Source organism: Rhipicephalus sanguineus, chromosome 4 (genome assembly GCF_013339695.2).
Source record: "Rhipicephalus sanguineus isolate Rsan-2018 chromosome 4, BIME_Rsan_1.4, whole genome shotgun sequence".
NCBI lineage: Eukaryota > Metazoa > Arthropoda > Arachnida > Ixodida > Ixodidae > Rhipicephalus > Rhipicephalus sanguineus.
The window spans coordinates 144,192,559-144,220,429 of record NC_051179.1 but is presented as its reverse complement, the minus strand read 5'-3'; the positions used below and the strand labels follow the sequence as shown (position 1 = coordinate 144,220,429).

The following is a 27,871-nucleotide window of genomic DNA, read 5'->3' as shown; positions in this document are numbered from 1 at the left end:
GATATTTTGGGTGTCATATATTGCTGCACCTGGGCAGTGTAGCATATTAAACATATAAAGACAGGGACCTAGAGCTACTCTACGGTGCACATCTGAGGAACAGTGTTGCCATCAAATAATAAGCCATGTTTCACTGGTACTTATGGAAAGTTTGTTGGTGTCAGCCACTTCGAGAACTGTGGTGGTTCCTATCACTATTTCTATTAGACACCTTACACTGCCACCTAGTCAATTGCGTGAGAAAACTAGTGTGTGAATCTCACAGGGAACCTGTCATTCCTGGAAATATCACATCAATTTATGCAACTGGTTTATCCAACCACATGAAGCCATGTTTATGAAATAATTCGAATTCATTGAATGCATACTGCCTTACTTTCAGAGACATAATAAAAGAAGTCTTAATCAAAACATCTGTTACCCATATGGGCTGCTGGGGCAGACTCGGACTGTTTAATATTATGCAGCTGCAAAAAACAGTACATGATAACACTTGACGATGGTTGTACATGCAGATGAACCACCGATTCATTCTTTCGGCCTTCTGATAACTTTCAGCATGCCCCGCTCTGCCTTGGAAGAATTAGCTTCAGGATTCTCCGTGTGGAACTCGAACCATCTGAAATAAAGCAAAAGTGAATTTTATTTTAGACGAAATTTTCACACAGGACACAAATACTGAAATCTATTGCCAACGGAACAGTTATGAGGTGGCTGTGCAACCTGCAAAAAGTGGTTAGAGCCCTAACAGATATAACATGCTTATCACATTTCAAGCACTGATATTTAAGCAGAATGTAAATAACATGAGTAGCATAGTTACTCAGCTACAGCGCGCAGCATTTCTTCAAGCAAACAGGTCTGAAAATTCCACACGCATTACAATTCACTACTCGACCAAAACTGTGTTTGTAGCGCTCACAAAAGCAGTAAAGCAATCAACAAGGTGGTGACCAAACAGTTCCCATGTAATGTATAAAGAGTGGCGACATTAATGTGCTGGTTTAATAGGAAAGCTCATTTAAAAAGCTTTAGGTATAAAATTTTGCCACAACAGATCATGTAATGTGTCCTTCATATTCTGAATATTGCATGCATCAAAGGTTGAATTGGTGAAGTTGAGGCGTGATAGCTGCAGACTTATTTAAAAAGCATGCAGTTCATGTGTGAGAATGGTGAAAATAAATATTACGTATCAGGATATGTCAAGTCATAAACTCTGTGTGCTGCATTCTTTTCTGGTTTAAAAATAGGAGGCATATGCTGCATTTTTTCCCAGCTTAAAATTGGTTTATGTTGAATTAGGGTGTGTTAAAAACAAGTGGGTGCCAGAACCATCTGTTTGAGAACATCACCTCTCTATGTCCCAACAGCAAACATGTACATTTTTTTCATTTGCATTATTTTCTCTAAGGGGACCGGGGGGTGTCATATTTTGTGGAGCCATCGTCTTGCTTTTCAGCTCCATTTGGTTGCGGCCCTCTGTATTGCTAAGGCTCCTTGAGAAAACACCTCGAGAGAATAAATCAGTTGTTCTTGCATGCTAGATTGGACAGTCATCTATATGCCTGCTTAGCCCACAAGACATCCTTGCGCCTTACTCTGTTCCCTATAACAGGTAATAAACTTTTCCCAATTGAAAACAAGAATGAGGAAGGTTATTTTAGGCAAACTAACTTTCGCTAACTTTCATATTATGAATGTAACAGGTACAGAAGAACTGAGTGATTACAGTGAAAACTCGATCTAACAAAGTGATAAGGATGCTTGAATTATTTTGTTAAACCTGGAAGTGTTCTTTACGCATAGCATACAAGAAATAACCTGTGTAGCTGTATATATCACATGACTAGCAATTTTTTTCCTAAGATATTCTGCTTCAACGTGCCTTACTTCAAATTTCCTCACTTCCTTTACACGAGTCGTGTTTCCTGCATACCAGTCGCGGTCACTCTGCCTTACTACAGTGAACATGTGGCCACGAGAATTTTCTGAAATGCTGCTCTATTAGCGGAGTTACATGCGTATGATGATCAAAATGCAGCCCTCCCTCGTTTCACTCTTTCATGCGCTACACTCCATTCGTTAACTTATCTCTCCTCCTGGGCAAGTATTTCTCCTCACCGTGCGAGAAGGATAAGCAGCGAATACGCATACCTGCAGGCAGACAAACAGGTTCTCTCAGCTGCTGACATGACCAAATTTTCTGGTCACGTCACTACCAACTCTGGGGATACCGAAAGGCCCAAAGAGGAGCACAAGATTGTTTTTTATTCCGTGGCTATGTTTGGCATTGTTTATCGTTGCAAAAGTTTGAACTCGAAGCACACATTTACTTGAAATGTTAAAAATAGTGAAGCTGGTTTTGAGGCCCTTCAGCATTAATTAGATTAATATGGTTCTTTTTGTTAAAATTCAATTAATCTTTTACTGAATCAAGATTCTGATCTAACAGAATCACAAATAGGTAGGTGAGTTGGTTTGGGTTCATAATGAAGGGACAAAGGGGCAACGCTAGGACGAATACAAAGGACGAGAAGACAGGACACAGCGCATGTCCTGTCTTCTTGTCCTTTGTATTCATTCTAGTGCTGCCCCCTTGTCCCTTCATTTTGATCTAAATTTTGAAATAACCATTATTAATTCATGCTGATTATTCTAACTTTTTTTTCAACAATCACACAAATTATATAAGTCCATTTCTGTTAGCCTATCCATTTCTTAAGCCAATCCTCCAAAGTGGGTGTTGTTCAGAGCGCGATGCTCTCAACCATTATTGTGAGAAACACGATTACCGCATCAAGTTCAACAATGCCAGTGAAACTGACACTAGAATTAATCCCATGAAGAGACTTGGAATCATGGGAGCTTCTAAGCTCATATGTGCACAGCCTTCGAGGGCACCAGCAAAAAAGGGCAACACGATTGCATTGATCGTAATGGAAGAAAGTACAACAGAAAAGCGCTTGTATCTCAACGGATTTCAGATACAAACATGACTTCCATTTTCTTTACTGGCCAATTGTACTATATACAATTCACCCAGTCTGTATTGTGCTCAGTTGTTTCTTGCGTGCTCTGTCATCTTTTTCTTATCGACATTGTTATGAAGTTGGTGCAGCTGCTGTGTAAGTCTCCCTGGTGTAGACACTCGCCCAGTCTGCTCAGGGAATCTTGCAGAAAATGCCTGTAAGGACTTCTTTTGGCAGCTTGTCTTTTCCCCATATGAGCCCTTGCCCAAGTTTGTACGCAGGAAGGTTAGCAGCCCCAACATCATAATTACACTGTACGCGTCATGAGGTCTCACTTACCCTGGCATGTAAGAAGCGCATTACTTCTGTCGGATACTGGCAGGCCAGGAGGGTTTGGACAAACAGTGTTCCACAGTTTTCATGTACTCAAGAGTGGAACTATTTGTCGAAAAGTACTTTTGAGGTTTGTACATTTAGGAAGTCAGGTCTTCAGGTTTCGTGCAAATGCAACTGTAAACGGTCCAAGAGGGGCAACTGCTGACCTCTGGCAAATGCAGACATTATGCACAGATGAGGAGACATTAAGCTCAGGTACCAGTCCCTGTGCATCCTTTCTGTAAACACTGAAGGAATGCAGTGTTCTGTTGTTCCTGTTTGCCAACTCATCCAAAAGAATCTTAATTTCTAATCTGCTCCATCTCTACTGTGAATTTACTGGAATCTACCCGATGGTTTAACCCTTTCCTTACCAAAGATGAGCTGAGCTCGTCCACACAATTTGTACCGTACCGCTCACACCAAAGACGAGCTAGGCTCGTCCACCCTGAAACAAGCATTTGAAGGCGCCGCAGTTAAGCTACCCTGATTCAATTAGCTGTCTTCTCTTTGGCTTCAACAGATGGCTCAGTAAAAAATTTAAAAACACGCTCAAAACATGCATTTTAGTCAAGGAAGGGCTTGATTCTGGCAACATGAATTAGAAAACGGCATCCTCCTCTGTGCGCAAGAGGTGCGTGCTTGCTTGCAACAGCTCCATTCAAAAAAAAAAAAAGTGCTTGTTTGCCGAAGTGTTGTGAAATGAAGAATTGCAGTTCTGTGAATGCGGCAGTGACTACAAAAAGCAGCATAGTTTCTCTAAACTGCTGGATTCGGATGACGATCGTGCCTCAATACGTCAACAGAGGACGCCGTTAGATGTAACCAAACGCTTACCAGCACGTTAAAGGTTTGTTTTCAAGGACTCGATAGTCCAATTGCGCTTTACATTTCAAATTTCAGAGACATTTTCTGCACTGAAGGCTGGAGATGTTAGGGTGCTTTCCGTGGTGCAGTGCGGTGAAGTCAATCATCTGCATATTTTATAACATACAAAAAATATGTTGCATGTATAATGCTAATAAAGTGTCCTTGAATAATTTTTTTAGTTGTTTCAAGACACTTAGAATCAACCGGCCAAATAAAAAATATGGGTATTTTTGTATCGATTTTGGCCAAAAAGCTCTCCAGGGAAAGAGTTAAATGGGTGTGAAAGCTTTCAGAGCAGCGCACTTAATCAGGCAAAAACAATAATGTACTATCTGCGTCAAATGAAACCCAAACAGCGGCAAGCCTTCACAATGGTACAGTGCGCACCGTCCTGTCATTACCATTGACAGGCGCGTGCATCCGGTTTGGCCACACTGCGCATACGCGCACCCGTCCCTGGTGATAACTGGACGGCGCGCACTATACCATTGCGAAGGCTTACCGCTGTTCGGGTTTCATTTGATGCAGATAGTACATAACACACAAAAATGCTTGGCTGAAATGTTTGTTTGTTGGGCTGAAAGAAGTGAGGGCGTGATTTTGCAGCCACTGTGACAGTCACCCATTGGCGAGTTGTGGACTTTCACATCAACAACAATGTCAGTGGGCATGGAAGTATACAGTTCTGGTTACTTATATTATCATTGACATGACCATTGAAGTGCGTACTGCTGCTCTCAACGCTCATCCAGCCCTACAAGAAAGGTCTCAAATTGATGTTCACGACTTGAAGAGGCTCCTCAGTTTTTCCCTGGGCAATAACTACGTGTGTTTCGAAAAGCCCATGTTAAGTGCAAGTCCAAGGCACACCACGAATCTGACAATGCAGTGGCTGGAATATAATTCCATTGCTTCTTTCAGCCCAAAACCAATTATTTTTGTGTGCTATGAATATTATCTTTTTTTGTGTGTGTGATTAATCGCTCTGCTTTGGAAGCTTCCAAATGCATCTAATCTATCAAGTAGATTTCTTTCAGTTCATGGTGGAGATGGAGGCAGACTGGGAACTACCTTTTTTGAATGTATTGGTAAATAGGAATAATGGAGCACTCTCTTTCAATGTTTACAGGAAGAGTATGCATTGCTCAGTACCTGAACATAATGTTGTTCTTCCAAACACTTGTGAAAGGCCAGTAGTTGCCTCCCTATTGAACCGTTACAGACGTATTTGCATGAAACCTGAAGACCTGACTTCCTATTGTAGAAAAAACCAAAAGAACTTGTCGATGAACAGTTACACTCCTGCATTCATGAAAACTGTGGAGCACCATTTGTTTACGCCCTCCCAGCTTCCCGTTGCCTGACAGAAGTAAAAGGCTCCAATTTCTTACGTGCCAGCATAAGCAAGACCTCATCATGTGCACTGTGCAAATATAATGTTGAGACAATACTTCTTTGCAGATTAGCTGGTTCATACTAAATTCTGGTCTTGCTGCACAAGCAGAAAGAAGAAAAAAGGCCACTCTCTATCCTGTCTCTCTTTTTCCTTCCTTCTGCTTGAGCAGCAAGACTGGATTTCCGGATGACGTTGAGGCTGCTGACATTCCTGTGTAAAAACTGAGGCGTGCACTTGTAAGTGGACGACGTCATTGTCACCATTGCGCTTTTTGTCGAGGTTGCACTTGGATACTATTATTCGGCCTAAGACAGAGCAAAAAGAAGACCATTCAGCCACTCACGCTGCCATGCATAAAGTCCCTCCAAGGGCGATGACCTTGATCTTTGATGAAACAGCAGCATGAGGCACAGCCGATGCTTCAGTTGTGCAATATTTCGTTGTGCGATAGTACTTTTGCTGTTTCTCTGACAGAGAACACCGCCACCGCCACTTTTGGTTTTCCGTTTACAGTCGTGGGCCAAGATCGACCTGCACAAGGTCGCAGAAGAGGTTTTTAGAATTTAAAACATGACATCCAAACTTCTGCAGAAGAAACAGCTCCCATTTTGAAGAGGCGAACTCAGGCATTCTTTCATAGCAGTTAAGCTCTGCATTTTGCAACCTTCATTTTACTTATTTTTCTGAACTGCCACAATCCATCTAAAGCCAACCGTAATGTTCAAGGTGAATGTTTATACTGTATGTAAAGAGAGCACTAAGCTAGGTCACGGCAGCACAACCACAACTCCAGTTAACGGGATATTCTGGGCAGCATTTTTTTTTAAATGGCACATTTGGACACTGATGGTGCAACTACATTGAAAGAAATGCAAAAATTACCTCAGGGTGGTTCCACGAGAGATCGAACATGCCTGTCCAATCGATATTTTTGTTTTGCCTGGGTTTTTTATATGTTATGTGGGCACATTCAAAGCGCACGGAACCGAAAATATTATTTCCAAAAAACGCTCCCAGCGTGCCAAAGAACTATTTGGAGGTGGCAGTGTGGCCATCCTGTTTTAGCTCATCGCAATATTTTTGGATTTCACGGGCAAATTTAACGCGCAGTATAAACGTAGTGTTGAAATTTTTTCTGTTGGTTTTATTATGCATTACTGTGAATTACATCCATGCTTTTTTATGCTGTCCTCAAAAGGAAAAAAATGTGAAAAAATGCCAAACACAGCCCAAATCAAAAAAGTTTGCTAAGTTTGATGCGTCTTGGCGCCTTTTCTATTTCACACAGAAACTTCAGAACAATGTCAAATGTAGAAAAGAACATTTCCAACATTTCTATAGGAGATCGTTTTCCTACGGGCAGCGCAAAAGAAAAAAAAATAGTTAGAGAAGCCAGTTTTTTTAAAAAAAGGTCCATTTTCAAGAAATAAGATGAAGAAAACACCGGTCTCAATTTTAACGACAATTTTTTATCGAAGAGCGCTTATGTCAGTGAAAACACTGTTTTAATATCATATGTCCTCATTTGCTTTGTTCACGAGATATAACGGGCCAAAATGACCCTTGCTGTGTGTGCTCACTTAGTGGTTATCAGCTTGCATTGTGCGTAAATCTACTTTGCTCTGGTAGCTTGTCAAGAAAAACGTGTTCTCAGATTTTATTTGTGTCTAGCGTGTGCGAAAATGGGCTGCTGCCATCCTATGAAGGGCTAACGCGTATGTAGTTTGCAGCCTAGAACCTCACCTACAGACATCAGAGGAAAGGTGGGCGCACCTGTTGAAGATATCAATCGCTTCTTCTTCCTGAAGAAATGCCTCGACTACCTCATCGCAATTCTCATAGATGTAGACAGGTTTTCCTTGAGGCGCGTAAAGCAATGCTAGCAGACCTCACAGGTGTCGCGAAGATCCTCACCCTATGGCAGTAGCTTCTGGAGGAAGACAACAACAAAAGCAGGAATGAAAGAAAATTGACGCAACGAAAATGTTTTTCTCGGCAATCTTCTTTTTGTGGATGCGTAAGTAATCGGCACAGAATACTCAGACCTAGCCATGGGCTGCATGCATCCCGTGTAGTGAACAGCTAGACCAAGTCGAAACATTTATACTGAACACCGCCGCACACATTTGCTCACTTAACTACTCATGGTTTCATATTTTATGACCAAGGATGTCTAAATGCTTTGGGGTGTGATAATTAATTTGTGGGCCAGACCTCTTGTCAAAATTAAGGATAATGCCCGTCTGGCGCCACCAGTGACGTCTGCTGTTCTCAACGTGGGAAAGCACTTTAGTAAAGTGCCAACAAAACATCATAAATTGGGCAGCTTCGGCCACTTATGGCTTAATCGTGCCGCATGCACATTTTCTGGCTGCTAAAATGCTGAGGTAAAGGTTAAGATGATACAGGAAGATGTTACCTGCGACGCCGAAAACATGATAGCGGGAAGCGAAATTAACGACTCAGAAATGACTGAGATAACTTTTTACGCATGCTGTTTAGCACAGTGTGCGTTGAATGGGGAAGATGGTTAGAGTGTACAATGCACGTAATGAAAGGGAAGCAAGCAGGCAGTGAGAAAGCACCTCAATAACAGTGCGCCTGCTGATTGTATAGGTCGGCAAACTCACTCATGAGTCGACTCACTCAGACTCAGATCAAGCCGTGAGTCTGAGTCTGGGTGAGTCCGGCTCAGCAATACGTTGGTGAGTTTGAGTCCAAGTGAGTCCGGTTGAGGGAAAACTTTAGTGAGTTTGAGTCCGAGTGAGCCCTAAGCGCAACATATATTTATTGAGCGAGTCTGAGCGAGCTCCACCCTTCATTGCCGACCAATGGACTTATCTACTCACCTATCGGCATTACTATCAGCCTTACACCGGCTTACATTTATACTCAAATCTATTCACACGTGCCTCAACGCACTAGCGCTCATGCTCCACCACAATGTTTATTGATAAGAGGTGTGAGTGGGGGCGGTGGTGCTAAGGGAGGGTTCCATTACCTCCTCCCGCAAACTCTTGCATGGGAAGTTCTTGATAGAAATATCTCGTGTGAGTCGCACATTTCATAAAAACGTCCTTACTGGATTGCAACCACTCATAACTACTATTTGAAGGTATAAGATCAAAAGGTGTATTGTAGAGCACCGATTATGTGAGATATTGGCGTTAAAGAGCATTTACACCATGATTGGAAAAGCTAACTTTACACCAGCGAACTCATGAGTCGACTCACTCAGACTCAGTTCAAGCCGTGAGTCTGACTCTGAGTGAGTCCGGCTGAGCAAAATGTTGGTGAGTTTGAGTCCGAGTGAGTCCAGTTGAGAAAAAGTTTAGTAGTCTGAGTCCGAGTGAGTCTGGCTGAGGAAAATTTCGGTGAGTCTGAGTCCGAGTGAGCTCTCAGTGCAAAATATATTTTTTAAGTGAGTCGGAGTGAGTTCCAATATTTTTGCCGACCTATGGCCGGATTGTGGCATTTAGTTACAGATTAAGCTGGCCTGCCGCTGCATACAGATGCTTTGTTTGGTGTGCAAGGCGAGTTTTGGCAAAGTTACCTAAACCATGTGCTCACGGTGTCTTGCGTGCTCCTGATTAGCGAATAATGGCAGAGTAAGTTCAGGTTGTAGGCTGCAAACTGCGTAGGCATTAGCCCTTTAGCACTTTTGCACATGCTAGACACAAATAAAATCTGAGAACACATTTTTCTTGACGACAAGTCACCAGAGCAAAGTTTTGCTGCAGCAAAACAATTAAAACTAGATTTACGCACAATGCAAGTTGATAACAACCATAAATCGCACTGAAGTGAGCACACACAGCAAGGGTCATTTTGGCCTGTTATATCTCCTGAATAATGCAAATGAGGGCATATGATATTAAAACCGCGTTTTCATTGACATAAGTGCTTTTCGATAAAAAATTGTCGTCAGAATTGAGACCGGAGTTTTTTATTATTTTATTTTTTTGAAGACGAGCTTTTTAGAAAAAAGCTGCGTCTTTTAACTATCTTTTTCTTCTTTTGCGCTGCCTGTAGGAAAACGATCTACAGCAGAAATGTTGCAAAGGCTTTTTTGTGTATTTTACACTGTTTTGAAGTTTCTGTGTGAAATAGAAAGGCACCAAGGCACATCAAACTTGGCAAACTTTTTTGATTTGGGCCCTGTTTGTCATTTTTTCACATTTTCTCCTTTTGAGGACGGCATAAAGAAAGCATGGATGTAATTCACGGTAATGTGTAATAAAATCAACAGAAAAAGTTTTCGACACAGAATTTATAGTTCGCGTTTAAATTCGGCCGTAAAATTTAAAAATATTGCAGTGAGGAAAAACAGGACGCCGCGCGCCGCTTTCAAATATTTTTTTGCCGCGCTGGGAGCGTTTTTTGGAAATAAAATTTTCGGTTCCATGCGCTTTCAATGTGCCCGCATAACATAAAAAAACCAGACAAAACAAAAATATCGACTGGACATGCATGTTTGATCTCTTGTAGAATCACCCCTCAACTGAAATACACAAGACATGTAGCCTCGATAGAAGGGAGACAAGACAGAAACGAGACAAATCTCATCTCCTTTCTATGGTGGTGAAATATCTTCAGACACTCTTCCGTTGATACCCATTCCAAAAGTTCAGGAGAGGAACGATATTTATGCATGAGCATGCCCCACTACTACAGTGAAACCTCAGTGATACGAATCTCACGGGACTACCAAAAATATTCGTATCATCCAAAATTCGTATCAGCAGAAAGCATGAAAAATTAGCATGCGACAAAAGAAAGCTGGCGTACATTTTCATTTATTGTTTTTCAGGGCCGCAGCAATGTCCGCAAGAACCCCGAACGATTGTCAGTTAAGTTTTTAGATGTCGGCAATCATACCAGTACTGATAAATATATGGCCCATACGCGCATATTTAATTAATGAACCAGGTGCGTTGTGACCCGCGACAGCAATAGCCCCTTTAAAATTTTAGTATGTTTTTTTTTTCATGACACCGGAGTACTGCAGTAAAAGTAACGAAAGAAGCGCTTTGACGCCATGGATCAAGGCCACAAAATTACAGAACCACGGTCTTGTGTTATGATTTTGTTATCGTGGAGGTGTTGGGGATGTTTTTGGGATATTTACGGCCATGCCCGCACAAGTGCGAAATCAACGGTAGTGCATGTTGACACTGTGAGGCATGACTCCTTCGCAAAGACCGTCCTGGTCTTCTTTTGGTCCTCGTCCACCTTTCATAGGATGTCTGATACATGAGGCACGCACGTGTAAACACAGTACAACGACAGGAGCCCGCATCGACGCATTAGAAAAAGAAGCATGGCACTAATATCCTCTGTAATCTAAATGCGAAGGCACACGGAGGCACTTAAGAGCTTCAAAGATTCGGGCACACAATCTCGGAGGCCGTGACGCGTCTCTGAGGGTTTATTCTGACCGTAAGAAAAGTGTTTTCTGATACCGTGATTCTGACAATTTGGCGCTGCGGCGCGCATGCCCACGCTTGCGTTCCCGCGCTCGCACGTGCTTGGTGCATCTTCCAGGACAGCACCAACAGCACCTCTTCGTACCTGTGCGGTAGCATACATTCGTATCAAACGTCACTGGGTGAAAATTGGTTCGCAACAACCGTACTCCATTGCATTGCAGGCTAATGGGCCTTGGCCGGGACCAACGAAAAATTCGTATCACCCCGAAATTCGTATCAGCTGTGATCGTATCACCGAGGTTTCACTGTATTTACACTTACGACAAATGAGATTAGACGATAGTAATGCAGCAGCAAAGGCAAATTCTGCATGAGTGGTACCATAAACAAAGCATGATTTTAGAAGCTTGGGGCAAAACAGTGCTGTGCAGAACACATGCTGAGAGCTGTCACATGCTGGCTTCTATTCTGAGCCTCTGATTACAAGGCATTCTCTTGGCAGCCAAATAGAATGTTGAACAAGATGTCAGGACCATAGTTGTGCATACTCCCACGGCCATATTGAAGTGTGTATGTGCCACGGCATAGCGACGACGATGTAACACAATTTTCAGCATGGGCCAAATGCCGCACAGATTTCACGTATACCTGCCAGGGCATGGTGACGACAATGAAACGCATGGGTTCCTTGGTTCAATGAAAAAATGAGGACACTGCTTGTTCAGTATCTATAAAGCCGGTCAATCTGTCATGCTCTCTGGTTTTTCTTGTCTCTCCCACTTTTAGAACGGCGCAACAAGGCAGATGAAAAAATGAATGATCACACGAACACAAGTGCCATCGATTGTTCGTCTTTTCGTCTGAATTGTTGCACCGTGCTAAATCTATGCATCCGTACCAACTCGCCCAATTGCCAGTGCTACTGTCCTACTTTGTCACAATATCAAGGCTGCTGAAAGCCACAAAAGTGCGGCTGTGACTTTTGAAGGCCAACCGACTCAGCAACCATATGTGACATTGTACTTTCACTGCTCTTACACTTTTCATTTTCTCCCGACAGTGATGCATAACTAAATGGACTCAGACCCACTTATCCCCCCCCCCTACCTGTTTTCCAGTTTTCTGTCCCTTTTGCATGTATAAAACTATCAACTAGCATTTGAGGCTTTGTGTTGTGCGTCACTTTGTTTGTGTCTGCCTCCTAACTTGCGCTGCCATAGTTCTTAAAGTAAGAACAAAAAATAATTTAAAAAAAGGATGGCCAGGTAATGCACCGAACCGACAAATGCCAACACCTTCCCTTCATTTGCGCTTTTTAAGCAGAGCATAACTGAACAAATGAATCGATCAGAGCTAATTGGGATTGTATGTGCAGTGCACAGTACCCACGGATTGAAATAGGACACTCGGAGCACATGGCCGTCGGTATATGCAGCGCCGCTCGTGGGTGCTCATGGAACGAAGGTGTTGCATTGAGGTATAGAGCGAGGAGGAGAACATCGACGCAGCAGGTTTGCTCCTTCCAGTCGTCAACTAGTCGGCCTTTTAGTTCACCACACTGCCAGCGTGGCGCTGCAAGGCTTGCGTGCTTTCGTATGCCAACCGAAATGGCTCCCCAGTGCGCACCTCCTATATTGCGGCGCGAGCAGAGGACGCTCTCGTTACACGCGCTTTGGCGATGTGGAACGCACGCTGTGCAAGTAAGACACAGGATTCAGCTAAGAGATTGTGCCTTACATGTGTTCGTTGACGCTACATTGGCCGCTGCTTGCAACACGATGCAGATTGGGCGTTGAACATGGGCGAAGAAAGCGGGAAGAACACAGACATTATTTCATTTCACCGTGATTTGTCACTGCGATTAACCGCGACGATAGCGGGCCCTGCACTTAAATGTTGGCAGAATAGACTGCTTACATGCACACTGTAAGGCACAATCCCTTAGTCTTGCACAGCATTCGTGCTGCATCACCAAAGCGCGTGTAACGAGAGCGCCCTCTGCTCGCGCGGCAATATAAGAGGTGCACACCGGCAAGCCATTTCGGTCGGCATATGAGAGCGCGCAAGCCTTCCAGCGCCACACTCTCAGCGTGGTGAACTACAGGCCGGCTTGTTGGCGACCGGAAGGAGCAATCCTGCTGCGTAGATGTTCTCCCCCTTGCTTTATACCCCAATGCACCACCTTGGTTCCATGAGGATCCACGAGCGGCGCTGCATATACCGGCGGCCATATGCGCTCCAAGTGTCCTATTTCAATCCGTGAGTACTGTACATTATACATGCTATGCGAGGTGTATGCGACTCCTGAGAGGTACGAGGATTATTTACATATTCGACTGCACCAATTTTCTCTCTAGCAAAGCGGCCTACCTTACCGCGTTGTATGCATGTGTCTAAAAAGAGGAAAGTAAGAAACACTACCGTAAAATCCCGAGCAAGCGCCACCCCTACAGTGAGGGATAATCCGACAAGATTTGGAGGGGGGCCCTTGCTCGGTCATGAATCAAAATTGAAGGTGGCCGTGGATGAGCCGCTAAGAATACAAAATGCACACCCGTGCTTCTAATGAAATGCTTTATTGAATACGCATGCATTCCCTGTTTTCATTCACACTCGTTGGACAAATGAAAACAGTGAAAATGGTGGGAGGAGAGAATGGGTCGCATATTTGAAATCTCCCGAAGAAGGGAGGGGGGGGGGCGCTTGCTCGGGATTTTACGGTAAGCAATAAGTTAGGGAGAAATGAGAAACAGTAAGCATGACAGAGCTGTGCAGGCAGCAGCATTGAATATGTGTAAGGTCACACTTTGTAACTGCGCGCAATACTTTCAATGCACTTATTATAAGGTCAAGAAGCATTAATCAATTTGACGTGCAATTTCTTGAAGTTAGAAACTAATAAAAATAAACAGTATTCAGAAGCTGAAACAAAAGCAAGTGACCACGTGACAGGCTTTTGTTAGGTGTTCGGCATAACAGCATGAAATTTGCTTTGTCAAGGCGTGTTTATATATGCACAATCTATTTTATTTGTTCTGAAGCATTAAATGGGCAACAAAAGCATTACATAAACAGCCTGTTGCTAAATTATATGCACCTACGTGTCTTAGCACAAACAAGATGAGGACAGAAGGTACACGCGTAAGAGTGCTGGTCCTGTTGCTACGTCTTTCTTCTGTCCTTGTCTTGTTTGTGCTAGCACACTTACATTCCTCATGAGACAACTAGCCTATTCAGATCCTTCTGCCTCCTAACGTGTTTACATAAGCAACCGCACAGTACCATGCTAATTAAACCACTACCACACAGCAGTGTAATGTATACAACTACGTGAAGGCAGTACACTCATGTATAAAAAGCAACACTGACAGAATATGAAATCTGCTGCTTCGGATAAGGTTCACATGGTCACTCTGACAGAATATGAAATCTCGCATTGTGCATGCCAGTTTTCATAATCGTGGATGCTCGTTCGTACAATATTACTGACAAGTGAAGGTGATACACACGCACATACTGCACGAACACGTCTCTACGCTATGCTGAAAACACGGCTCCAGCTCACTATTAACATTATTACGTTTACCCAGTTCAAGTCAGTGTCTAAGCGCATAGTCAACACTTCACCATTAGTTTCAGCTTATTATACCGCTTCGCACACGAATCGCATTGCACACGAACGTGAGCACAAGGCTGCACAGTAAATGGCGTTGCAGCATTGCTTTGCTGTCTTAACAACGATGCAATGCGAGTGACGCCTGCGTCCTGCTCACTATGATGCTCATCAGACAAATCGATCATCATACGCATGCATGTTAACTCAGTTGTTACAAATTTCCTTCCGTAAAGCCGTACCGATGCGTCGTGGCTCTTTCTGCTCGTATGAGCGTAGTCATAGCGAATCGGTAGCGGGGACAATGTTTGTCACTCGCAAATGGGCATAAGGCAGCGTCTCTACAACGCCTCGTACGCGTGCGATAACACAGCCTTCCGCTGAGTTGCGTACTTTGCATAATAACATGTGTCACTTACCTTTCATACTGTCACGCAGTCGGTAGCCGGTCTCGTGTCGGTAGCCACGGGCGTCAGCCATCAGCTGCGGACATGCTGCGGAGTCCTACGAGCGCCCGTAGTACATTCCTTCGATTCCTTGAACGACTCGTACGTGACTGGCGCTCCAAAAAACGCACGACTTGCGCACGATCTTTGCACATCGTAAAAGGGAGGGCGGCACGTTCTCAGATGAAATTAATGTTCTTGAAGACGTAACGAGCTCACGAGACGCTGACACAGAACAAAGAATAAATGACATTTGGCTTTGACTGTGGATGGCTTTGGCTCGTAGAGTTGATGAAAAAAAAAAGAAAAATACGTGAGCGAGTCAAATTAAAAAGTGCACGCATGTTATTCGAAAAACATAGTTTACAATGAAAATAATAGCTTATCTTGAAGAGCAATTTATGCAATGTAAGCCAAATAGTACTTCAGCAGATTTGCCTTTTTTGTTGTTTGCGTTTTCATAGCAGACGACAGGCTTCTAGCGCGGACAGTGCGCTTTACTTTTCCATCGGCGGTCGAAGCAGTGCTCTGCATTACTTGTATGTACAGTGCGTTCTTATTTAATCAGAGGTCGATTAAAAAATAGTAGAATTTTCACATAAGACAGCATTTTCTCTTTCAAACAGTGGCATTTCGTACGTACATTGCGTCGAAGCAAAATGAATTAACAAGCTATCGTACTCTGCTGGTGTCGCCGCTACGTACTTACGACGCTAGCACGTACATTAGAGCTCCCTGTACGGTAGAAAATCTTTGTTTATTGAGGTAATTAGCCTTTGTTCAGTGCGGAGTTAGTGATCGAGCGAGATCGCAACTAGCGCGTCTCGGAACAGTACGGAGCTATTCATATCTAGATCACGCCGGGTGTTGACGACGTAGCACTGATTTAATTGGCGCGATGGTTATTAAGTAGAACACAGATATTATAGGTCGCAGCTTTTACTAAAAAAAATGAAGCCTTCGCACTGCCAAGCGCACGGGCGGTATCCAATAAAGAAAAAGAAAGAAAGAAAAGCGCGCGGGTGGTGTAGCCGTTTAACGCGCAACGCGGACAGCTTGGTAGTGCTGTTGTCTGTGGGTTCGACTCATGGTTAATTTAAACTTCTTCCTTCCGTCTTCTTTTTTTTTAATATTTTAATACACTGCTGTCTCCTAGTAATGTACTGTCTGCACACTAAAAAAAGTACAAATATACACCAACTATTACCCATTATGTTGTTCTGTTGTGGCACTGCTGTTTGCTTGAAAACGTTTCGTTTTTCACTGCAATATGGTTCAAGATATTACAAAATAAGGAATGCTACAAGTGGAAGAACCAGATGAAAAATGAGGGGCACAATGTCAAGAGACCAAAAATAGGCAATATGGATTCTTTGGAAAGTCATATCTGCATGATTGAGCTAGAATAAATGAAAGTAGGTTCATTGCATAGTATATGACTTTATAAGCACCCTAATTCAGGGTGTTTCAAGAAATGTGTCCGAAAATCCTCAGAAATAAAAATATGAGATATATTCACGCTGCCTTCATAATTACTTTTTTTTTGTGGTGGCAAATTAAGCTGAGCAGAGGAATAAATTACGACAGGAATCAAAGAAATTGGGTTATTTAACTTTTTAATTAGTGGAGACAAGTGGTCCAGTCAAATGGGAAAATTGCAGCCCTTAATTCTGCGAAGAGCCTGTTGCCACTTTTTGATTTTGCGAAAGCAGCCGCTGGCAATTACTAGCGAATAATGAAATCTGACAAATTTCGCAGGCGAAACCGAAACTCGGAACAGCACAACTAGTACCTTTCCGAGATGTCCAGAATGAGCGAGCGTGTTTTACCAGCCACCGATTAATTGACTTCGCTTCGGGGTTGTGCGGATTTCGTGTGCAATTAGAGCACGTATGGTGCACTTACGTTAACAAATGCAGAAGAACTAACACCACTGCAATCGCCGTCGTGAATAGTGACGTCATTCTGGTCGTCTGCCAGTTGCGCTCATTGGAGCTACGGTTTTGGTTTCGCCAGTGAATTTGGTTCAATTTCATTGCTCCGCAATAATTACCAGAGGCCGATTTCTCAAGATGTCAAAGCGGCAATGGTCTTTTCACCGGAAGGACCGCAATTCTCCCTTTTGACTCGACCGCGTCTCTCCGCTAATTAAAAAGCTAATTAATTTATTTTGTTTAATTATGGCGTAATTGGTGTGTCTAGTCATTTCAAGATGTCTCCCACCACAGAAAAAGTAATTATGAAGGCAGCGAGCAAATGCTTCAGTTCCCTTATTTTTGGCGATTTTTGGACACATTTACATTCATATTTGCATCCATATATGGGAGTATACAGCAATATATGAGCCTTTATATGCATATAAATACAATCATATATGGGATTATATAGCCTTATAAGTGCCCTTATATGCATATCAGTACAGCCATATATGGCAGTACATGACCTTATGTGAAGCCGTATATGGCAGGTTATGGCAGTATATGGACTTATATGAACACTTTTATATAATTATATAAATTCATATATGGCCATATATGACTTTATATGTCCCCTTATTTGATCATATACGTCCGTATATAAAACATATATGGGCCATATCTGGCATTTTCGTAAGGGGCGGCTTAGAAGGTTAAAATGGCACATGCTGAAGTGGAGGAGGCGCGCTTAAGCTGGAGCTGCGCGCCGCCATCTTGCCATAGGCAGGCAAGATGGCGGCAGCCTTCCGCCACGGCAGCCGCAGCGGCCGCAATGCGTAGTCAACGTCGTGGCGTCCGAACGTTGTAATGGGTACATCGTGCGTTGCGTATACGGCTACACAAATCCAGCGAAAAAGTACTCTGAGATGAAGTTTATGTTGCAAGTGCCACATTTTGAGCTTGATGATAACTTATCTGTATGTCGCAACTCATACTGCCACCTCGCAGTCTGTCTCTAATTTCAGATCTGACGATCATTGTTTTTTCCTAACAGGTTTCCTAAGCATCCAAACATTCGAAGCACGTTGGGGCAGGCTGTTTGACGGGAAGTCTGGAAGACAAAAGCCAGCGATCACATATGTTGGAGGCAATTCTCGCTGAATTGTTCCGACCGGACCGGGCTGCGACCGAAAAGTTGTCCTACCGTGCTTGCCGCATTACCAAAGCACCTGCAAGAGCCAGTGAGGACACATTCTTGTGCTTGCTGATATCGCTGATGCGGTGTGCTAATAGGAAAAGGCCGCATCGTTTGTTATTCGCTGAAATGAAATAGTCAACTCCCTAAATTTCTTTATCGGTTGTCCTGTTGTGTTAAAAGGGTTGCTGGCAACTACGAGGTGAAGTAACGTCGTTTGGGAAATATACAGGCATCCGTTCTTTTTCTTACAGTGGTGAGTTTTCTGTTATATTTGCGTTTGCTTCATGCTGTGCAGCGAGTAAAGCCAGTAGTTCTAAACTGTGCAATTCTCGTTACAGCTGAAAAGAAAGCAGCCACAACCGAGGCCCCGGGGTACACCAGCCGTTACGTATGTTAAGATTGACAAATTACAGTGGAACCCCCCAATAACGAAAGCCCTAAAGAACGAAATTATCGCGGCAACGAAGAAATCTGGCGTCCCCGGCGAAAATCGATAGAGTACAAGGCATTTGGCCCCTCGCGATAGCGAAGAGATATTAAAAAGCCCTCCCGCAATAACGAAAGTTTTAGGTAGTGATACGCAACATTTTGTCAGCCCATGAGCTAGTTGGGAACCCACAAGTTCGGAAATTGCAGCACCGCTCATTCGAAAAGTTGGGCACATAGGTTTCCTCGAACAAACATGGGTGCGACCACTGCTGTCTCCTTTCGGCCGCATGATGACGATGGTAACGAGACTGCTTCTTTTTTTTTTTTTGCTGAGAGAGAGAGAGATGAAAAAAGGAAGGCCGGGAGGTTAACCAGATATTAGCATCTGGTTTGCTACCCAGTACTGGGGTGGGGGAAATGGGGGCAAGAAAGGGGCTGTAGAGGGAGAGAGAGAGTAAAAAAAAAGACAAAAAAGAAACGCACATACACACACGTAGGATAAAAAACAACACACACAGGAAGGGAGTTCTGGTTACAGTCGTTCAGAAAGGCCATTCGATCGCAAGAAGCGCCGTAGCGCTTGCTCGGCCTCCTTCTGCGACGTTGCGTCTTGTCGATGGCGTAGAATTCTCTCCTCCGACAAAGGTCGGCCATCTAACTTGTTGAGCGCGTTGCAGAGGTAGCCGCTGTGCACTGTACAGTGGGCAGTCGCAAAAATATGTCCAATTGTTTTTGCGTTGCCACAGTGGTCACAGGCTGCGGTGTCGGCCATCGCAATGCGGAAAGCATAGGCGTTGATAAACGCAACGCCCAACCACAGCCTACACAAAATCGTCGCGTCTGCTCGGCGAAGCCTCATCAATCGATCATGTTTGAAGTGTGGCTCATTCCATTGTGACGTGGTGCGTTGGCGAGCATGCACACGGAGCTTCCGTGCAGCGTCGGTCCTAGAAAGCGGTAGTTGTAGTTCATGGTCTTCTGCGTGGGCTGAGCAGGCAGCTTGATCGGCCTGTTCATTGCCGATGATTCCGCAGTGAATGGGTAACCACTGAAAAGTGATTTGATGTCCTTTCTCAGTTAGGTGGTGGATAACCTCTGCTGTCTCTAGTACCAGTTGTTCGTGCGGCCCGCGGCGTAAAGCTGACAGTAGAGACTGCAGTGCCGCCTTCGAGTCGCAGAAAATAGTCCACTTGTGCATCAGTTGGTCATTGACGAATTGTAACGCTTTACGAAGGGCTGCCAGTTCTGCTGCCGTCGATGTTGTTGTGTGAGACGTCTTGAATTTAATTGTCGTAACCAACCTTGGTATCACGACTGCTCCGGTTGAGCTGTTCGGCAGCAAAGATCCGTCAGTGTATGGAGTGTTACAGTCGAAACCCGCGATAACGAAATCCCGAGGGAACGAAATTCTCACCGCAACGAAATATTTTCGGAGCACCGGCGAACGCCCATAGGAGTCAATGCATTTAGTAACTCGTGACTACGAAAGATATTCATACCGCAGTCCCTCATTAACGAAATTTTTGAAACCTGACTGCGCAAATAATCTGCTCTCGCAACATTAACTACATTCGAAAACTGCTGAAATGCATTCATGCTACACTTAAATTGTGCAAGATTATCGCTACAGCGCACTTGAGAAGCAGCCGCCATCATTGTTTACAAAAAAAACATAAAGCTGGCGACAATGATGGTGATGATGGCTTGCGGACTACGTAGCCACATTCGTCGTGGAGTTTCGTTCGTTGGCTTGGCTCTGTGCTTGGCTTTGTCGGCTTCGCGCGCACATGGTCGCGTGTGTGGAGTCACTTGTGGAGCGTTTGCTTGGTCGCTTGGTGCAACGTAAACTGTGTGTTGCGGTTCCTTCGTCCAATTTCGCTGCCTGCGAAAATGCTGCCTCCAACGAAAAAGCGGAAGTTCATCACGCTGGAAGATAAGGTTGCAATCATCAGTGAGGTGGAAAAGGGCAGGAAAAAAATGGACATCGCCGAAGAATTCGGCTTTGCGTGCAGCTCGCTGTGGACGATTCTTCGCATGATCCGCGCTGATCCAGCGGAGCCGGAAGAAGGTTCGCCTGTAGGCGCACTTGATGACGGTACTGGTGACAGCGCAGTGCCGCCGTCCCTGACCAGTGCATGGGGCGAACTTTGTGCCGTGACATACGAGATTCCCGATTTGAGAGGCATGAAAATGCTGTATAGTAAGGCCCGCCAAAGCAGACTTACTGACTTTTGGAAATAAATTGTTTTTTTTGGTAAATTCCATGTCTTTTCTGCCGCATTCTCGCGCCAACGAAATTCCCGCAAGAGTGAAATTTTGTGCTTTCCCCGCCGATTTCGTTATTGCGGGTTTCAACTGTAGTACTTTTCGTACAAGAGAAGTAAAGTGAGCTGTTCAAGTGCCGGTGACGACAAATCTGTTTTTTTTTCTGGACGCCAGGTACTGTAATGTTGATATTTGGTTGAGTAAGGCACCACGGAGGAGTCCGAGGTCTTGCGGCAGGAGTGAAGGAAGTTGGTATTGATTCACCATGCGCGGTCAATGTTTGGCAGTAAGATGTGCGTGATCGGTCCGCTGGTAGAGAGGCTAGGTGATGGCGGGGTGTGCGAGCAAGATGTCGTATATATGTCCTCAGCACTTCAACCCCAATGTGTGTCTTGATGAGGTGGTTCCTTGCGATTGCTATAGTTGCGGCTGTTGATGCACTCTGGGGCAAGCCTAGACAAATCCGGAGTGCTTGAGCCTGCACCCTTTGTATCATTCGTAGGCTTGTTTTGCTTGCGTAGGACAATGCAGGCAGGCTGTACCGTAGGAATCCGAGGAAAAGAACCCTGTATAGTCGCGACAAAGCGGTTGTGAGAACAGCTTTTTGCTATAACGCCTTTGTTCGCAACTACGTGGCACATGAAGTTTCAAGTGACGACACCCACGAAAGTGACGACAGGCCGACAGACATTCTGTAGGCTGCTTAACTGCTTGCTGCAAAGAACGTGCGCAAAGAATATGAGAGTGATGACGAGAGTGAGGAAAGCAACAGAACGCGAGACAGGCAAGCAATTTTGGGTGATTTCTAGATGCTTTTGACATCATTCGCACTTTTCTCGGCTCCCGTGATGACGACGAAGCTGTGCAAAGCTTTTTAAGCTGCGAGGCTCGGGCCGTCAATTGGTTGTATGAGTTCCTAAAGGATAGGAAATTTTACTGTTCCCAACGTGGCTTATCATCCTCGAAATATGATCAATCTAGAGGGGTGCCTCAAGGTTCAGTTCTTTCCCCGGTTTTATTCAATATTCTATTAAGCTCAATTCCGTTGAAGAATAACGTTACAGTTTATGTATATGCAAACGACATTGCATTCTTCGCTTCGGCAGGTAATATTTATTCACTGTATGCAGTATTACAATCATACTTGGGAACTTTAGAATTTTGGTTTGAACATATTCGAATGGCTCTAAACGTTAACAAAAGTTCCTTGACTGTTTTTCCATTGAATGCTCCAGTTAGCATTTCCCCTTCAGTATCGTCAAGAAGTAATTCCCCAAAATGACTGTGTCAAATATTTAGGAGTTTTTATGATGAGAAACTCAGTTGGAGCAAACGCATTGAGTACGTCAAATGTAAGGCAACACGCGCTGTTGGGGTGTTACGTAATTTGGTCGCCACCCTTCTGGGCTACGCAGAGACAAGCTCCGTATGATTTATCGTATGTATGTTCGACCAATTTTAGAGTTTGGTTGCATATTATACTCAGGGGGGCCTGCATACAAGATTCATCCCCTGGTATTTATAGAGCGAGAGGCCTTCGAAGTTGTCTAGGGGTACCAATATTTAGAGCAAACAGTATTCTATACCTGGAAGCCCGAATCCCCACTCTAGTTTGCAGATTCCGCATTCTCACCGTCAAAACCTATTTAAAAATTTTTGCGTCCTCACAAATTATAGTGCAGTTCGTATTCGTAGCTGAATCGTCAACGTTTTTTAATGAGACTTGGTCTCGTATATAAAAACCTCAAGTTTTGTTCGTACAGGACCAACTAGAATCAATAAATGTGAACATACGCGACATCGTAGCAAACGATAAATCATCGGCCATAGCAAAAATTCAATTTCATGATATCTTCCCATCGAATGCCAAACTTTTACCTTCTAGATATTTAATAGGATTGTTAGACGATCATTTACTTCCATTGGGCATAGATAACATAATTGTCGCTGATGCATCCATGTGTGAAGAGAAAGCGGGAGTGGGCATATTTTCAGAGGCTTTATCAAGGTCGTACTCCTTGCGCCGCCCATATTATACTCCCATATTCGAAGCTGAGCTCCTAGCAATTATATTAGCCCTTCGAAAACTATCAGTAAATGAGTCATCAGTTGTTATAGTTACTGATTCGATGACAGTATGTACATCTGTATCCTCTACTGCTTCTGAGTCTCCTGTTCTGAACGCATTCACTTCCTTAATCCTAAAATATTTGCGTACCCTGCGGTTGGTATGGGTTCCAGGTTACTGTGGCATACTAATAAACGAGATGGCAGATACTCTCGCGCGGTGGTCTCAGGGTGGTCCTATTTTGTCCACTGTGCCTGACACAGTTTTTAATACTGATTCGAGATTTCGGAAGTATTCTTTACTTCAACATGCCAAGGATATGAAATTAGCAGCTCCCGAATATGGTCATCTTTCATTCGGCTGGAATATATAATAAATGGTGTCCCATTCGAAGACTGGAAGTGGATATTATGAAATTGCGATGCCGGATACCCGCACTTAATTTTTATTTATACAGGTCTCGTCTCGTGCCATCTCCTATGTGCTATTTTTGTCAGGAATCCGAAAATATTGATAATTTCTTGCTTACCTGCCGTTGATTCATTAGGCATAGAAAAAAGCATTTCGAAATGCTATTCACAACTTAAGAATTAATCTGAAGTCTCAAAATATTCTTTCCCTTGGGGCGGCTTCTTACGGCTTCAGCAACAGGAACGTCTGCTCAGCTCTATGCGAATTTCTCGATGAGACACGAAGAATTCCTTGCTAACTTACTCCTGAACAAAATTTAATGTGTTCTAGAATTCCTTTCATTCGTTCATTGTTGCTCATATTGTTGTATTATTCTTCTCCTCATTAAATATCATCAAGTCATTCCTAAATTTTCGTTTATTCTTTCGGCAATTGATTTATTCCTCATTTTTTATTAAAAAAACAACCACCGGTTTCATGGCCGATCCCCCGTAGTGGGTACGAGCCAACAAACGGGAACAAGCAAGCAAGCTCCTCTCAAGAAGCGTGAAACGGAGCAAGACCAGCGAATTCTTTAAATAAATTTTGGTTGTGCGAAGCAAGTGGCGTGCGTATTTTTCTATTTTCGCGACAAGGAAATTCTCACGAGAACGAAGTAGATTCACTTCCCCGGCGATTTCGTTATTGAGGGGATTCGACTGCAGTTGAAGATGTGACAGTTGCATCACCTACACGGCAGCGTTGCAAAGAAATGACTCATGGTTTCCAAGAGGAGATAACACAGCTCAAGATCAAAGTTCTGCAGAAGAGTAAGTGCAGACTGACCAAAACGGGCGAGTCTCCTCAAAAGATGATAAGGGAGATCAAGGATCAAAAGCTCGTATCAGAGGAGGGCAGGGAGGTGTTCACTGCAGCCTTTGCCCCATATGTACAGCAAGTCCTCCGAAGGGCAGGAAAAGACGAGAAAGGCACGTATTCATCGAGCTGCGGGCATTTGCGTTAACACTGCGCTTCCATTCTCCGACAGCTTATAATTATGTACGCTAGAAGTTTAATCGAGCACTGTCAGCGCACTACACGAGAACGGTACAGTTCCATCAAAGAAAATCCTGGCCTCACAGCTGAGTCACTGTCTTGAAAAAGCTAATCCAATGTCGCACAGAGACTCCACTGAACTTTGATCGTTGACGACATGTAAATTAGGAAACATGTTGAAACTGTGGGCGACAGTGTGGTTAGATATGTGGACTTTGGGACTGGAAGGCAAGATCACAGACTACCTGAATCAAGAGTGCATGTGTGCCTACGCTCGTTGGCATAAACTTAAGACGTAGGTTGCAACCAGGGCGCTTTTTAACTGATTCATCGACAAGAGCAGAGGGAGCGGAGCTAACGAAACTGCGTCGAAAAGCTTTTGAAATAGGGTAGACTGCAAGCTGAATGCCCGAACTTGAATCATGTTCATGCAATGTCAAAACTATTGGTTTTGGAGGTCCTGGGCTTGTTTTGAGAAAAGAAATGGCTTTCAACCCTCGATGAGCATATCCTTAAGCGTGGTGCTTTGGAAAACCACATCTATATTCTGCACAAAGAAAGGGACTGAACTCTACATAAGCGTCAGACTCCGTCGCATGATGAATGGAATAAACAAGGACAGGCCCGCAGCCAGTGGTTGGGGGGGAGAAGCTAGAGGCCCGAACTACCCCCCCCCCCCCCGAACCCTTTTCGAAATTTTGAAGGAGGGGGCATTTTATCTAAAATAGTGAACCTAAGAGTTTTTATCAAATCAAGTCTTTCAGCAAGTGGGCCTCCCCCGTAAAAAATTCCTGGCGATGGGCCTGATCAGGGAAATGTGTGTCGCGAAAGTGAGGCCTGCCCTTACGAGGATCACTGTGATTAAAAACCAGGGTTACAGACCCTTAACCGGTTTGGATGCTTGCAAGGACGACAAGAGAAACGAAATGAAATTGACTGCATTCTTATCTGCCATTTGAATTATTCTTGACAATTTCCCTCTTAGTGCTCGCCATAACTGCTAAAAACCACGGCGGGGAGACGCAGTGAGCGCGGCGAGCGCGCTGCGACTCCACTTTCTTGCCTTTGGCAAAACGGCCGCCACGCGCGCGGGGCGGCTTCTGCGGCCTCCACTCCAGCGGGATTTACACATCCTTGCTGCGGCTGTGCTAGCGGCAACTCACGTGACGCGAAGCGTTCGCTGAAACGCCATTGCCCTAGGCCGCAGGTCACATGATCTGGCTCTGACCAATCAAGCGTAAGCGCGCGCTTAGAAGACACCGTGTGATCTCGTGAGCCAATCGCATACAACCGTGCGCTATTGGCTTGGCTGTACGATGGTTTTCACGGTGTAGAACTGGCCGATTTTTTCCCTTCATGGTGCCCTATGGGCCGCGAGATCGACCTATAGGTGGTAGCAGCGTCGCCGCGTTAGTGTGGAGAGGCGGCCGGAGGCGCGTATACAAATGTACACAGCGGTGCTTTGTTGTGAGCAGTTTCAGCAGATTGTCGGCGAATAAAATGCGTTGATTGCTGCTTACTGGTATTATATACACTCCTCATTGTTCAATCGATGCGCGAAGATCATCCAACGTTCCTATTACTTGTGAGAGAAGCGCAATCTGCAGATGAAAGGGATGCTCGCCCTGGATGACAGTCTGCGCTTACGCATGATATACATACATACATATATATATATATATATATATTGTTGTTGTCTCTGTACGTGTTTAGCTTGTGTTCTGTGTACTACGCACTGCTGTAGCACGACTGAACTACTTGAGTGTTTACTTCTTGTTCATTTGTACACCAGCCCATATTCCTGTGCAATGAGTTCAATAGCACTGTTCACGCGAATACGCATACGCAGGTAAGATTTGAGCACAGAGCTTTGATCGATTACGTGCACGACAGTGATGCAACAAAGGTCCGGTTATTTTATGGAATAAGTGTCTTTTTTTTCAGAATATAATGTCCGCTGCCTTCCCTCAATTTATAACAACTTCACACAAACGCTCAAGATAATGTGAAAAAAAAGGGTGAGGTTTTTACGTGAAATTATACGACATAAGTGTAATGCACGCCGTCGGGCTAAGCACACGGGTGGTTCTGCATAAATTTCGCTCCAAGTTAAAATCGCGCGTGGCAACTCCGTTTTATCACTGCCGTGTCATTTCATTGTCTGTTTTTTTTTTATGGGACAGTTTGAGTACCGAAGTCTCAGACTTCACTCGATAGAAATATTTCGCTGTAGCGGGACCACGACCGTAAAATAAAAGGACATTTTAAGCGCAACTAAAGCTCATCATGAACTACAGTGCCGCAATTATACACCTAACAACGCGAAAGTGCATGAGCCTCGTTTTTGTTTACCACCGAGTCGCTAAAACGCTGCATTCACCGACAATTTAATGCTCCTCATGTTTAGGACTATGCCAAGCGCACTTTAGGATGTGCTTGAGCCAGAAAGCGGCATCAACACTGAAATGATTCCGGCGAACGAAGGGTACGACACCAATACACAGTCCTCTCGAAATTCGCACTCACTGACCTTATTACAATGCGCATGCGGCGAGCAAGCCCATTTCCTTCTGTACACCATATTAGGTATACGTAGGAGCAGTTAAAGGAGTACCGACACGAATTTTAAATATTTTCGGATTGCTGGTCTAAATAAAAATACTGGAGTCGAGAAACCTAAAACGAGTATTGTGGTGCCTGGGAATGCATCGTATATATTTTAATTACCGCTACCTTAAAAAGACACTTTCGGTTTCGATATCAAGGGGGCGGCTTCTCAGTGACGTTTCATGTCAGTATGACGTCACGGGGATACAGAAACTCGCGACGTACTAGCGGCAAATCCGCCATCTGCTCGTGGTGCACATAAGCAACGAACAGTGAACTGTCGTCCACTGACCCTGACAGTGATTTCTGCGATTTAGGCTGCATGCAGGACGCAGAACTCGCAAACTCGGGGAACTGTCTTGACTCGTCGAGGTAATGTCCATTGCAGTGGGGTTGGCTTGCAGATGCTCAAACACGAAAACTTTGAAGTCATATTAAAATATTTTATACGTGTTCTCCGACACCGGTGTGTGGACAGCGTTGACACTGCATATCAAGGAAACGGAAAATTTCCCTTTTGCGATGTCTCAGAATCGTGCCAGTACTCCTTTAAAATCGCGCTAACACAACAGAACAAACCGCCCTTTGAGAACGTGCAGGACGTACGCGCACATGCAAACACGGCGTGGCTAGCAGACGACGCAGGCAGCAATCCACACTAGGCGCTCTTCAGCCAGTAGCCGCCAGGCGGCGACTCCGCTCAATCTCGCGGCCAACAGCTGCTGCGGACACCGGCGGCGCACAACTACGCCACCAAAATTGGCTGCTGTAGTGACCTCGGAACAGCTTTCCCTGTAAAAACTGTCTCAACATGGCTGATGTACCACCTATTCACATTGCA

At 44.3% G+C, this 27,871-nt stretch overlaps 1 long non-coding RNA gene across 1 annotated transcript; it reads right to left on the bottom strand.

The window, feature by feature from the left end:
- Nucleotides 1–479: 479 nt before the first annotated feature.
- Nucleotides 480–15,343, bottom strand: LOC125758118 (uncharacterized). Its single transcript, XR_007415878.1, has 3 exons — nt 15,075–15,343; nt 5,957–6,144; nt 480–619 (listed from the first exon to the last, which is right to left on the bottom strand). It is a non-coding gene; the product is annotated as an uncharacterized LOC125758118 (long non-coding RNA).
- Nucleotides 15,344–27,871: the final 12,528 nt, after the last annotated feature.